Source organism: Panthera uncia, chromosome A2 (genome assembly GCF_023721935.1).
Source record: "Panthera uncia isolate 11264 chromosome A2, Puncia_PCG_1.0, whole genome shotgun sequence".
Taxonomy (NCBI): domain Eukaryota; kingdom Metazoa; phylum Chordata; class Mammalia; order Carnivora; family Felidae; genus Panthera; species Panthera uncia.
In genome coordinates this window covers 37,742,742-37,756,039 of record NC_064816.1, presented here as the reverse complement: position 1 = coordinate 37,756,039, position 13,298 = coordinate 37,742,742, and the positions used below count along the sequence as shown (strand labels likewise).

Below are 13,298 nucleotides of genomic sequence, written 5' to 3'. Positions count from 1 at the left end.
TCTGGTTTGGGTTGCTGTGACAAAGTGCCACCAACTGGGGTGCTTAAAGTAACAGAGGCTTTATTCTCTCCCTGTTCTGGAGGCTTGAAGTCTGAAATCAACGTGTTGGCAGGACCACACTCCCTCTGAGGGTCCTAGAGGAGAATCTGTTCCAGGCCTCTCTTCTAGCCTCTGGGATTGCCAGCAACCCTTGACATTCCTTGACTTGTAGATGCATTGTTCCAGTCTCTGTCTCTGTGGTCACCTGTTGTTCTCCCTGTGCATCTTCCTTCTATGCACGTTTGTTTCTGTGTCTCTTCTCCTTACAAGGACACCAGTCATATTGGATTAGAGCCCACCTCAATGACCTCATCCTAACTTGATTATACCTGCAAAGACCCCATATCCAGATAAGGTCAAAGTCACAGGTACCAAGGGTTAGGACTTCAACAGCTTTTGGTGGGACACACTTCAGCCATAGCCCTTAGAGTTAGTTAAGATGAATCGGATTCTTTCTGGACCATGGTAATTAGAGACCTGGGCATATCTAACAGTAACCCATGTGGTAAGCAAAAGTGTAATTTGGGAATGCGTCATGGGCAAAGTGGCAATGTCACTGGCCTTCAAAGGATGAGTAGAATTTTGGTGGTTGGAAGAGAGGAGGCAGAAGAACCTGAGTGAGTAAAGACAAACAGACTAGAAAGCAGAGGGACTGTTGAGGGCTGAGGAATGGCTCTGTGGCTGAGTAGGAGGGAAGATCTGTAGCCAGGGTAGAGGTGTACTGATTGCTAGTCTAAGGAATGTGCCCTAGACTCTTGGCACAGGAACTATAACTGCCCTACATGTATCCTTCACCTCTCTTTACCATTTCCACACCTGAGGTCAGGTGAAGGTGGGGGTATTGGGATCTGGCAGGAACTTCTGGGTGAGGCGGCACTGTCTTTGCCCAAGGGCAACACTCTGGAGAAGGTTGCAGGCAGCAGCTGGGAAATGGGAAACAGAAGGACCCTGTGGGATGTGGGCGGGCACCCCAGCCTCCGCTACACTAGGGAGAATTCAGGTGCCAAGGTCCTGGCAGCAGGTGGAACCAAGGCAGTGGAGATTTGGTACCAAGTCTGGGCTAAAGATGTGAGCTTGGGATTCATCCACACATGGGATACCTGGGAATGAGTGAGGTCACCTAGCAGACATGAAGAGTTCAGAGAAAGGGGGCCAGAAGACAGAGATGGAGAGAATCCTGAATTAAGGAAATCAGTGTGCCTGCACTTGTTTAATTAGGCAGCTTCAGGTGCTAGATTACTGCCAGCCAGGGTGAAAGCTAGTGCCTTGGGAGTTTCAGAAGAACTAATCCCCAACATTCTTAAGGGACTGAAAACAAGTCACGCTTCTACATGGCTGAGGCTTTTTTTAAAACGGACCTTTGAGAGACACAGGTCTTTATTCAAAAGTGACCTGTGTTAGTTCAGAACTCAGGCTCTGGGATTTGACTCTTGGATTTGGATTTTGACTCTATCGCTTATTTAACTGAGCGACCGTGTGGAAATTACTTACTTTTTTGAGCTTCCACTCCCTATCTGTCAAATGGGAAGAGTAACATTACTGCCCTAGAAGAGCTGTCAAGAAGATCATGAGATACTGCATGTAAAGTGCATGGCACAATGCTGTGCCTATAAGAGGAGCTCTATAAGTGAGTGTCACATTTAGTCAGGCCCTGTGGCCGCACTCTTCAGAGGTTCAGTTGCAAGTCTAGGTTGTCACCTATGCCTCTAACCTACCTGCTATTGACTGGAGAGGTTCCAATGACCCTCTCCTTGGGTTGAATTAATTTGCTAGAGTGGCTCACAGAACTCAGAGAAGCACTTTGCTTACTAGATTACCAGTGTATTATAGAAGGATAGAACTCAGAAACAGCTAGATGGAAGAGATGCATAGGGAAGGTATAGGGAAGGGAGGTGGAGTTTCCATGCCCTCTCTGAGCAAACATGACGCTTTCCCCAAATCTCCACGTGCTCCCCAACGTGGAAGCTCTTGATCCCCTCCTTTCAGGTTTTTATGGAGGCTTTACCACACAGGCACGGCCGATTAAATCATTGGCCTCTGGTGATTGTACTGGATCTCCAGCCCCTCTCCCCCCCACCCCCCAAGAGGGGGAGGGGTGGGGTAGGACTCAGAGTTCCAACCCTTGAATCACAAGAATCACATGGTATGTTCTCCTTGCAACCAGCCCCTATCCTTAGGTGCTGTCCAAATGTCACATTATTAAAATAACAAAAGACACCTTTATCACTCTCATCACTTAGGAAATTCCAAGGGTTTTAGGAGCTCCAAGCCAGAAATGGGAGGGGGACCAAATGCACATTTCTTATTATAAATCACAATATCACACCATCCCTTGAGGGAGAGGGGAGAGGTGGCACTGAGTTAACTCTTGAGCCACAGAAAAGCTGGGTTGATATCAGAAGCTGGGGGAAAGATCGCGAAAGGGCAGAAATAACAGACGTCTGCTTGGGGGATTGTGAAATACTGCCTGGTCCTAACAAGCCTAGATTAGACAGCAGTGTGGTGTGGGTACTAAGACTCCTGGGTGTGTGGACAGAGAAAAAAAGGACAAAAGATCATCAGCCATTTTACTGTGCTGTTTGGGGAGAAGGCTGTTTCTCTTGATAATGAAGAATAGTAAGAAAGATAGGGCTCTGTAGTCTGATAAGTATAAATTCAGCACCAAGCTCTACCAGTTACTAGCGCCGAACCTCTCTGACCTTCAGTTTCTTCATCTGCAAAATTGGAGTAATGATACTCACCCTATAGGATTATCACCAAGATTTGGTGAGGTTGTGCATGTAAAGTAGCCAACAGAGCATTAACATATGTAGCTACAAGATGAGAATAGGAGGAGAAGTATAAGGGCTGAAGGATACTTCCTTTTTCTGGAGAGGGAGGACATTTCTCCACTCCAAATGTGTTCTATTCTTATATCACCTTATTCAAGGTTAATATCCCCAGGAGAGATCCTGAGATTGGTCAACCTCGAATGATGGGGTGGCCCAGGTGAGGCCAGCACACCTTGCTTGACCAACCCACCAAGATTGTCCAAAATGGGTGTGGAGGGTTCCGCAGAAGAAAATTGGGATGCTGCTAGGAGAAGAGAGGGTTTGAATGCTGGGTAGGAAGAGCACCAATGTGCACTGCAGACATTCTCCAGTGTAGGGTCCCAGAAAGCCCTGTGATACTTTGGCCCCTGCCTACATACCTCCTTGTGCCAGTTTTCTCTACTGGTGGAACCCAGAGAGGAGGAGGTGTGAGTGATTGTGGCTGACACTGTCAGTAGCCTCCCCTAAGGACCTTTCTCCACCTTCCACGTAGTTGGCAGGACCTTGGTTAAATTCAAGAGTTCACTGTCCCATATTACGAGGGGAAATTTGTTGGCTCTCATTTGATTGTGGTAGGTTCACCACCCTTGCTAACAACTGTGGGCATGTGGCTATCATAGCCAGTGGGTTTTAAGGGGATATCTGCTAGGAGGCTCTTGGAGAGACATTCCTCCTGGATAAAAAAAAAAAAACCAAAAACACATGGAGGAAAACCCTCCGCTCCTTCCGGTACATGTTAATGAGTTCCTGTGGCAGCCTCCTTGTAATTATGAAGAGCAACGTGTACATGACGGCGATGGCAGGACAGAAGGATGGCAAGAGGCTGATTCTTCATCACGCCATCATTTGCTGATATGCTTCTTGCAATGCCTGTCATCCAAACTATATTTGGACAGGATTTCTGTTACTTGTGGGCAAAGCGTCTGAATGATACATGCCCTTCCACTTCTAAATCTCTAACAACAAGGAAGACTTTGAGATCAGTGGTTCTCCAGCTATGGTCCCTGGACCAGGAGTATGAGTAGTCCCTAGAAACTTAGAAAAACCAATTCTCAGGCCCATCCTGTCTTCCTGGATCAGAAAGGAGGAGTGGAAGCAGCAGTTAGCTGTGTTTTAATAAGCCCTCCAGGTGATCGTGATTCAGGATGGAGTTTGCTGATCCCTGCTTTATACACCACTCTGTTGTCATACTTGTATTAGAACTAACCACTGGTAGTGATTTCACACATTATTCCTTCCAGTGCACCCTGTCCTGTTATTGCTTCATTTGATTCCACCACTATCCCTAAAATTAAAAAAAGAAAAAGAAAAAAGAAAGAAAAAAAAAGTATTTGAAAACTGTTGGCCAAATAAACTTTGTGCCCATCATTTGAGTTTGCTTATTTGAGGTCCTCACCTCCTTCCAGACAGTACATTTAATTTCTTAGGAAGTCTACAATAGCTAGAATGTGGCAGATATTTACAAAAGGTTTTAAAATGCTAATAATCTGGGGTGCCCAGGTGGCTCAGTCGGTTAAGCATCCGACTTCGACTCAGGTCACGATCTCGCGGTCCGTGAGTTCAAGCCCTGCGTCGGGCTCTGGGCTGATGGCTCGGAGCCTGGAGCCTGCTTCCAATTCTGTGTCTCCCTCTCTCTCTGCCCCAACACTGTTCATGCTCTGTCTCTCTCTGTCTCAAAAATAAATAAACGTGGGGCGCCTGGGTGGCTCAGTCGGTTAAGCCTCCAACTTCGGCTCAAGTCACGATCTCATAGTTGGTGAGTTCGAGCCCCGCGTTGGGCTCTGTGCTGACAGCTCAGAGCCTGGAGCCTGCTTCACATTCTGTGTCTCCCTCTCTCTCTGCCCCTTCCCTGCTCTTGCTGTGTCTTTCTCTGTCTCAAAAATAAATAAACATTAAAAATAAATAAATAAACGTTAAAAAATTTTAAAAAAATAAAATGCTAATAATCTTTATTAATAATGGTCCATGGAAGTATCCACTGAGCTTTGGGAAGTAAATTTAGTAAGGAAGGTTGGGGATTTATACAAGGCGCGAGGTAAGCAAATAGAAATCAGAGGAGCAAAAGAACTCTTAGAATCATAGATGAGGAAAAGAATGAAGTTACTCCAAAAAAGAAAAAAAGAAAAGAAAAAAGAAAATTAGTCTGGTTAGGACACTAGATGAAGATCATTTGTTTTCTGGGACTCAATGCATTTAAACAAACGGGTTCGGGGGGAGGGGCGTGTCTGGGGAGGTGATCCAGTTTGGGGAGTGCTATGAACAAGGCATCAGGGAAGGAGGGCATGAGATGAGTCTGGAAAAGCAGGCAGCCATGGATAGAACAGTCCACAGGATGCCCTGTGTGGGATTGAGTACCACAGCAAGACTGACCTCTGGCACCACTACCTACTAACTGTGGTCTTGGACTGCTTCCCTAGCTTCTCTAAGCCTTAGTTTTCTCAATAGTCACCAGGCTCAATAATACAGGCTTGGTGGGTGGCTTACATGAACCAACATACTATGGACTGAATTGTGTCCCTCCTACCCCCATTCACATGTTGAAGCCCTAACCCTCAGTGTGATGGCATTTGGCATAGGGGGCGTGTGGGAGATAATTAGGGTTACCTAGGGTCATGAGAGTGGCTTTATAAGAAGAAGAGAGCAAGATCCTGCTCTGTTTCTTCACCATGTGAGGACACAGTGAGAAGGCGGTGGTCTGCAAGCCAGGAAAGGTCTCTCTAGAAACTGAGTTGGCCTGCACTTTGCTATTGGACTTCCAGCCTCTAGAACCATGAGAAAATAAGTATCTGTTGTCGAAGCCACCCAGTCTATGGTATTTTGTTATGGCAGCCTGAGCAGACTAATACACAGCATATGTTAGGGACCTTGCAAGATGTTTGGCTCAGTGTGAGTGCTCAATAAATAAATAAGATTCATGACAATAAACACATTAATAGGCAGTAAGTTTGGAGGATGAGATTGGTAAAATCTTTGAATGCTAAACTAAGTATATAATTTATTCTGTAGACAATGGGAAGTTTGTGAGCAGGAAACCAAAAGAGGAAGCATATGTGTGCTGAATCCGAGGTCACTATGACAATGGAGCATTATATAAGGCAGGATTGGGCAAACTTTAGCATCAGAATCACCTCGAGGGCTTGTTAAAACACAGATCTATGCTGCCCTCACTCTCCCTTTCAGATTCAGTGGGTCTGGGACAGCGTCCAAGCATTTGCATTTCAAATAAGTTCCTAGGCGGTGCAGATGCTGCTAGACCAGAGACCCCACTTCCAGGGAGGGGGTAAGAGAAAGAGATCAAAACTGTCGTGACCTCTGGCGTGACTTGCTGCCTGGAATGGCAGCAGAATGCTTGCTCTGCAAATGTTGTCCACCCTGTGGTAGATGATGGATAATGTAGGTGGTTCGTGGAGCTGCCGGGAGAAATTGCTACAAGTACGGCAAGCAATTACGGCATTGGGTTTCTGTTTGTGTTTTACGGGTAAACCACTATAATTATAAAACTTGCAAAACCCTGACTTATGAAGTGAGTCGATACTGGAATTGGAGAAACACTGCTTTCTGGCCTTCTCCAAGTTAGGGATTTCTGTTCAGGGCTGGCAGTCTGGCGCCAACTGCTAAAATGACACACCAGTTGCAGGCTAATGTCATAAATAATGCCGGTGAAGTTAGTTGAACGGCAGCATCATTAAGATGTTTGTTTGCACGTGGGATGGTAGGCGTGAGACCGTCCTTCGCGTTATATTTTGTGCGACCCTGAGGTGAATGGTGGCTGTTTCGTCTTCTTTCATTGCTTCATAATATATCTGCAACCTCCCCTCATCTTTCCTGGGAAAACGCTTGTCACCACGAGCTGCACGTGGCCCTGATCAGGCTGCCATACTCTGTGGTTCTCCCTCCTGGCCACAGGATGGTCACGAGATTGAGGTCTGACCAATCACAGAGCCCCATCCCTCCTGCCCCAGTGATTGGGCTGAGGAGGCACGTGACCCAGCGCAGCCTATCAGAATCCTTCCTTGGGGATTCGTCCGTGACTGGCAGGGAGAGAGCCTTCTTCCTCTGAAGGCACGAAGCTGAGGTGATGTGAGTAAAGTTCGTGCCACTCACCCAACCGCCCCGACATGATGGAGTTCTCTTGTTATAGGAGGGAATGAGGCCAACCCTTAAAGAAAAGCAAGCCTGACACTCGGAGAGATCTTTATCATTTGCATCACTTGAATCCCAAGGCCAATACTACAGGCAGATTTTCATTTGTGTGAGTCAGAAACTTTGTGCCTTTTACTTAAGCTTTGAGTTGGTTGCTGGCACTTCTCTCTTTCTTTCTTTCTTTCTTTCTTTCTTTCTTTTCTTTCTTTCTTTTCTTTCTTTCTTTCTTTCTTTCTTTCTTTCTTTCTTTCTTTCTTTCTTTCATGTTTATTTTTGAGAGAGAGAGCGCGCACAAGCAGGGGAGGGGCAGAAAGAGAGAGAGACAGAGGACTAGAATTGGGCTCTGCTCTGACAAAAGACTCCAACTCACAAACCTGAGCCAAAGTCCGGTGCTTAAGGGACTGAGCCACCTAGGTGCCCTGGTACCTGGCGCTTTTAATTAAGAGTCTGAACCCCAAAGTTCGTGCATCTACCTGTGACCCTGTAGCTTCTAGAAATCAAGTTGTGCCCGAGACACTGCATATTCCGTATTCAAATGCCTACATCAGCATAGGAAGGAGTCGTTTGGAGGTGTCTGAAATTTCAGGGCATTGTCCCCCCCAGGTAGCTTGGAGCATTCCCTTTGGAAATGCTAATGAGAGAGAGGGAAAAAGAGAGAAAAGGCTTACCAGTCTTCAGATGCCCGAGTTGGTTTGTTTAGGAGAGAAAGGCGGTGGAGGACCTTGGTAGTGTTTTTAGCCGATGAGAAAATGACGGGTGTTTATTATCAGGTAGTGGAAAATCCAGCGTCAGGTCCTTTTCCTACAAAAAGCACCCTTGTACTTCTCATGTTGGTAGTGGGGACGGGCACTCCCGGGGCTGTCCGTCAGGGTAAAGTTACATAACCTACATTTTTGGCTCAAGTGAATTCACCTCCATGTCCTCAACAGAGCGAGCAAGAAAAGGGGGTGCCAGTGCAGCAGTGGACGGCCGGTCCTCCCTCCCGCCTCACCTGACGGACATGTGGATGGTGAGTTCCTGCCTCGCACAGTTGAGCATCTTGCTGGACTTGTGGGCATTTGTGGGGCTTTCCCCAAAGCTCACTGTAGCTAATTTTCATTTTTTGTAAGAATTGGGAACCCGACTCCACAAGATGAGATATCCCTACAGGAAGCCCCATATTTCAAGTTTTTAATGAAGCATGTTCCGAGGGCTTGGGGGGCGAGCCTCTGTGTGTGTGTGTTTCTCAAACATATATCTGCGGCTTAGTTGAGGCTCGGTATTAATAAGCCATATAATTACTGGGTTCAGTAGTGTTTGGAATCACAATCACTTTTCGATTCCGCTCCTCCTGTGGGCCGTTGTAAATGATAAGCACATCAAAATGCTTTGTGACGGCTGTGTGGGAAAAGAGTCCTCTCAGTGCAAATTACCAGGCACCTTTTATCCTGTTGAATAAACTCCGGGCAGTGACTCTGCCATCAACAACACGTAGGAAAGGCTGAACTCTGTGGTTGATCTGTTTTGTGTGAGGTGGGCCCTTGCTGTTCTATTTGCCCGGTGGCGCTTTTTAATTGGAATGATTTTTATTTGGTCTGATTTCCTGAAATAGAATACATTGCCTGCTAACTCCAGAACACCTATCCGCGTGGGGAGCAAACTGTCCTGGGCTCTTGGCTTAACTCTTTGGGGAGGAGGCATGGCCTTGGGGGTGGGGGAGTTGCAGCATATTCAGATCTGATATTGAAACAGTTGGTGTGTGTTTAGGGAGTAACCACAAAATTTGACATGCCATCTCCACCCAAACCCCAAACCCCAAACCCCAAACCCCAAACTGGTTCCATTCCAATAGCCAAGCCTGCTCCAGGCCGTGGTCTCAAACCTTCTTTTGAGTAGTTTATTTCTTCCTATTTACAACTCCCAAAGTGAGCTGTTTTTTAAGGGAAAATCAGTTTCTATTAATGTCTAGGACCCCGAGCGGGTCTTTGCCTCTAATTTGTCCTGCTTTGTTTAGGGCAAAGAACACGCCGAACCGGTAACCAGGCGAGCAGGGGCCTGTGACAGGCACAATCACCTGAAGTTGATTTATGCACAGGGATTCAAGGAGCAATCATATTTTAAATAAGGCTAATCAAGCTGTCTTTTTGTGAAAGCCCCCCAGACCGCACACAAACCTCACCCTTGGTGTGTTCTCATTTCCACCGAGTAAAAGCAAAGGGGAGAGGCTTATTAGGAACCTGACGCTGGCACGTAGAATCAAGCAAATGCCACCCAGTTGTGTGCACAGCAGAATTCTTGTTGGAGGGAGGATGACAAGGAAGCAACGTGGTTCCTGCAAATTGAGGGGCTTTATGCACCACTCCACGTGCGATTTTTCTGTTTCAGTTGAGCCCACTTTGGGTTTCTTTCCTTTCTTTTGGTTGACTTTTTCCTTCATTCTGTTTTTGCTCCTTATTTGCCCTGGCTCCAGGCTTCCAAGGCAGCGTACCAAGATCAAGTTTACTTTTCAAGTTCTGTCCTCTCCTGTTCATTCATTCCTCACCTTGTCTCACTTCCCTCCTAGCACTTCCCGCAACCACTTCTGAAACACTAACCACCTCCATGTGGCACTGGTTTTGTAACCCACCGAAGCCTGTCTTTTTTTTTTTCCAAACTACTACTTACTTAGTTTTTCCTCTGTCCCAAGGATCAGCAAACTTTTTCTGTTAAGGGCCACAGTCAATAGCTTCAGCTTTGCAGATCATATTCTCTCTGTTGCAACTACTCCACTCTTGTTACTGTATAATGAAAGTAGCCTGGCCATCAACAATACGTAAACAGGTGTGCCTGTGTCTCAATAAAACTTTATTTACAGATGGAAGCAATACGCCACATTTGGCCGGAGGGCCAGATGGAGTGAATCCCTGTGACGTATATAGGAGACCTACCAGACTTTTGAGAGGATTCTATCAGCAGAAATACCATCAGCCAGACAGAAATGGACAGAGAGAACAAAGTGAAAGAAGACTGTCAAACCCTCAGAACTCTACAAGCAGGAAACAGGCTGATAAAACTACTCAGCTGCAAACAAATGCTACCCATCACAAAAAAGGAAGGAGAGAGCCAATCCCTGGGCTCAGGGCAGAGCTGGGAGCCAGGCCTTGAAACCTAATGGAGTTTGCCCAGTTGGAGTTAGAAATTGCTTGGGACCAGTGACTTCTTTTTTCCTTTCATTTTTCTCCCTTTTTGACCAGAAATGTCTGTAATCATTATCCTGGTGGGATCTGCTCCAGGAGGGACCGATAACTTGTTTGCTAGTTTCGCACGTCCATAGATGTTGAGGAATTGTGCCCCTAGATGGGTCATACCAAGAGTCTTGCTTGCACCTCCTTTAAATTATTTAGGGGATGAGATCTGAGACTTTTGAGCTAATTGAGACCTAGATGAGATTCTGGACTTGAGTTATGCTGTTAGGGGTTGAGAGTTTTGGGGAACTTGGAATGGGGTGCATATGAGGGAGACATGAAGTTTTAGGGACAGGTAATGGATTGCTATAGGTTGAATAGTGCCCCCCCCCCCCAGAGATGTCCACATCCTAATCCCTAGAACCTGTGAATATGTTATCTTACATGGTAAAAGGGACTTTGTAGATGATTAAGTCAAGGATCTTGGGATGAGGAGATTATCCCGGTGGGGCCAATATAATCGCAAGGGTCCTTGGGTGGGGGAGGGAAGGTGGCACAGGAGCATCGGAATTTTGCTGCGGTGATTGTCAACAGTGGGTGACTTTGTCCCCCAGAGGATATTTGGAGGTGTTTTGGGTTGTCACAACTGGTAGAGAAGGTCACTGGCCCCTTCTTTTAGGTAGAGGCCAAGGATGTTGCTAAACACAGAACATCCCCTACAAGAAAGAATTATCAGACAAAAAAGTCAACAGTGTTAAGGTTGAGAAATCATGTCTTATCAGTCCTGTTAGGGTAGGTGTGGTTATGATGCATGGTTCATAAATGACAAGATAAGAGAGGCTGAATTACGGAAGGGGGGTAGGAGATCCAATAGGTGGTATGTAGGAGAGCTGGAGTAGAAGTCCTTGTCTCCAGGCCTCCAGTGCACTGCTGTTTCTTCATACCCACTTTTCCTACTAAGCCTGGCTGGAGGCACATTGATTTCAACCTAGAGTCAATAGATGAGATGTCTCAGCCCACAGGTAGGACCGTAATGGCGGATATTTCAGGCACTGGAGCAGGGAGGACAGAATTGTTTCAGGCAAAGGTATTTTCAGTGTCCATTGGTAGGTGGGTAGGAATAAGGCTGATAGGCATATTCCACCAGTATCCATGCCTTTCAGCTTCAAGTGCAGATTGATTTCCACCATGGAACTGAGCCCCTGTACGTAAGCCTGTGTGTGTGTGTGTGTGTGTGTGTGTGTGTGTGGTGGGGATTGTAAAATATTCCCTACTTCTAAGGAATTTGTTACCTAGAAGAGGAGGTGGAGTCAATAGCAGGTAACTAAAATATAAGTAAAAGTGAGAACACATGTTTCAAATGGTTTCACACCCCCACACTTCCCCAGGAAAGAGAGAGAGAAAGGTTCTTGGGGGTGGGTTGATAGACATCTGGAAAGTCTACAGGGAACAGGTGCCACTTGAGCAGAGGCTTAAGTTGCAAGCAGAACAGAAGGCCAATGTCCCAGTCAAACAATAGATTCACTTCTTGAAAGCGGTTTCTGCCTCCAGATGCTGAAAGAAAAACTTCCTCATTTGACTTTCAGCCAGCCCTCAGTGACGAGCTTTGGGACTCCATGCATGTTCTGATTATTGCTCTCTTTTCTCCATTCATAATTGAAGAGCCAAGCAATCTAAGTTCTGTAAGCTTCTGATCGGGGCTGAAGATTTGCCGTATTTGGCATGCCTTGCGATTTCCATTGTCATCATGGTTATACTAAGTTTATGAGACAAGCCTCTTACCACTGCCATCAGCACTTTTGTCTTCCCATTTTCTGCTCATTTTTCCAAAATAATAAGAGCCAACTGCTCTTAAAACAGTCAGATAATCACACTAACTAACACTCTCCTGGGCACTGATAGTGGCAAGGTAGAAAGGGAGACCACACACTCTTGATACCATCCATTCAACTACTCATGCACAGAAACCTGATTTCTATGAGTGAGGGATGATTTGAAGCTCTCAAAGCAGAAAGCATGAATGTGCAGATAATATACATTCATTTATTCATTCCTCTATAGATATTTAGTAGATACCCTCTCTGTGCCAGGCACTATTTTAGGAACTAGGGATGCAGCCACAAGACTCTACATACAGGGTCCCGGCCAGAGCTTCCAGAGTAGATGGGGGAGACCGACAATAGCAAGCAAGCAAACCCATAAACAAGGGAGACTCAAATTGTGACAAGTAGGGTTGTCAGATCACAAAATTGCCCTCCTGCCTTGCCCAGTGCTGAGTCAGCTGCCTTTTAAAGCTCCGGGCTCCAAGCCCCACTGGTTATACAAAGTCAGGGAATTCAGCCCCTCTGGTTTGCAAAGCCAGAGTCGTGGGGATTTGTCTTCCCGTGTGGGCTCCCTGGTGCTGTCCCCTCTCCGTGCCTGCCACTCCTTCCCTTCTCCCCTTCTTAACTGCTCAGATGTTGCTGCTTCTCTATATTTTCATTGTGAACTTTATTCTGCCAGTCTTCAAAGTTTTCTCCAGGTTATTTACATGGATGTGAGTGATATCTACTCCTACATGTGGGCCAACACGAGCTTAGGGTCCTCCTACTCGGCCACGTTCTGCTCTTCTCCAAGGTTGCCAGGTCAAATACAGGAGGTCCAGTTAAATTTAAATATCAGATTTTTATAAACCAGTTTTTGAAGATGTATTTACCCAAATTGGATCTCGCTTTTTTTATTTCCTAAGTCAGGCAATGTTAGTACTGAAGAACTACGTGGAGCACCTGGGATGGTGTATCTTTCAGGGTTCCACCAGAGGAAGAGAACCAGTGGGATTCTGTTCTGAGATTACTGCAGGGAGTTGGCTTAAGCAATTATGGGAGCTGGATGGGCAAATCCAAAGCCTGTAGGGCAGTCTGTGAGGAATGGTAGGCTGGAACAGGGCATATCCTGAAGCTGCTTTCCACTGGCAGAATTTTTTTTTTCAGGGAAGCCTGAGCTTTGCTCTTAACACCTTTCAACTGATTGGATCAGGCCCACCCAGATTATGGGAGATAAACTGATCATAGACTTAATCATATCTATAAAATACCTCCCCAGCAACAGCTAGACTAGTGTTTCATTGACTCAATGGGGACTTTAGCCAAGTTGACCATCACAGATAGAAAGGGGAAGGGTGTCC

At 46.1% G+C, this 13,298-nt stretch overlaps 1 pseudogene; it reads left to right on the top strand.

Moving 5' to 3' along the window:
• The first annotated feature begins 501 nt into the window (after positions 1–501).
• The window catches only part of LOC125930367 (transcription factor BTF3 homolog 4-like), a 181,444-nt pseudogene continuing 168,647 nt past the window's right edge, over positions 502–13,298 (top strand).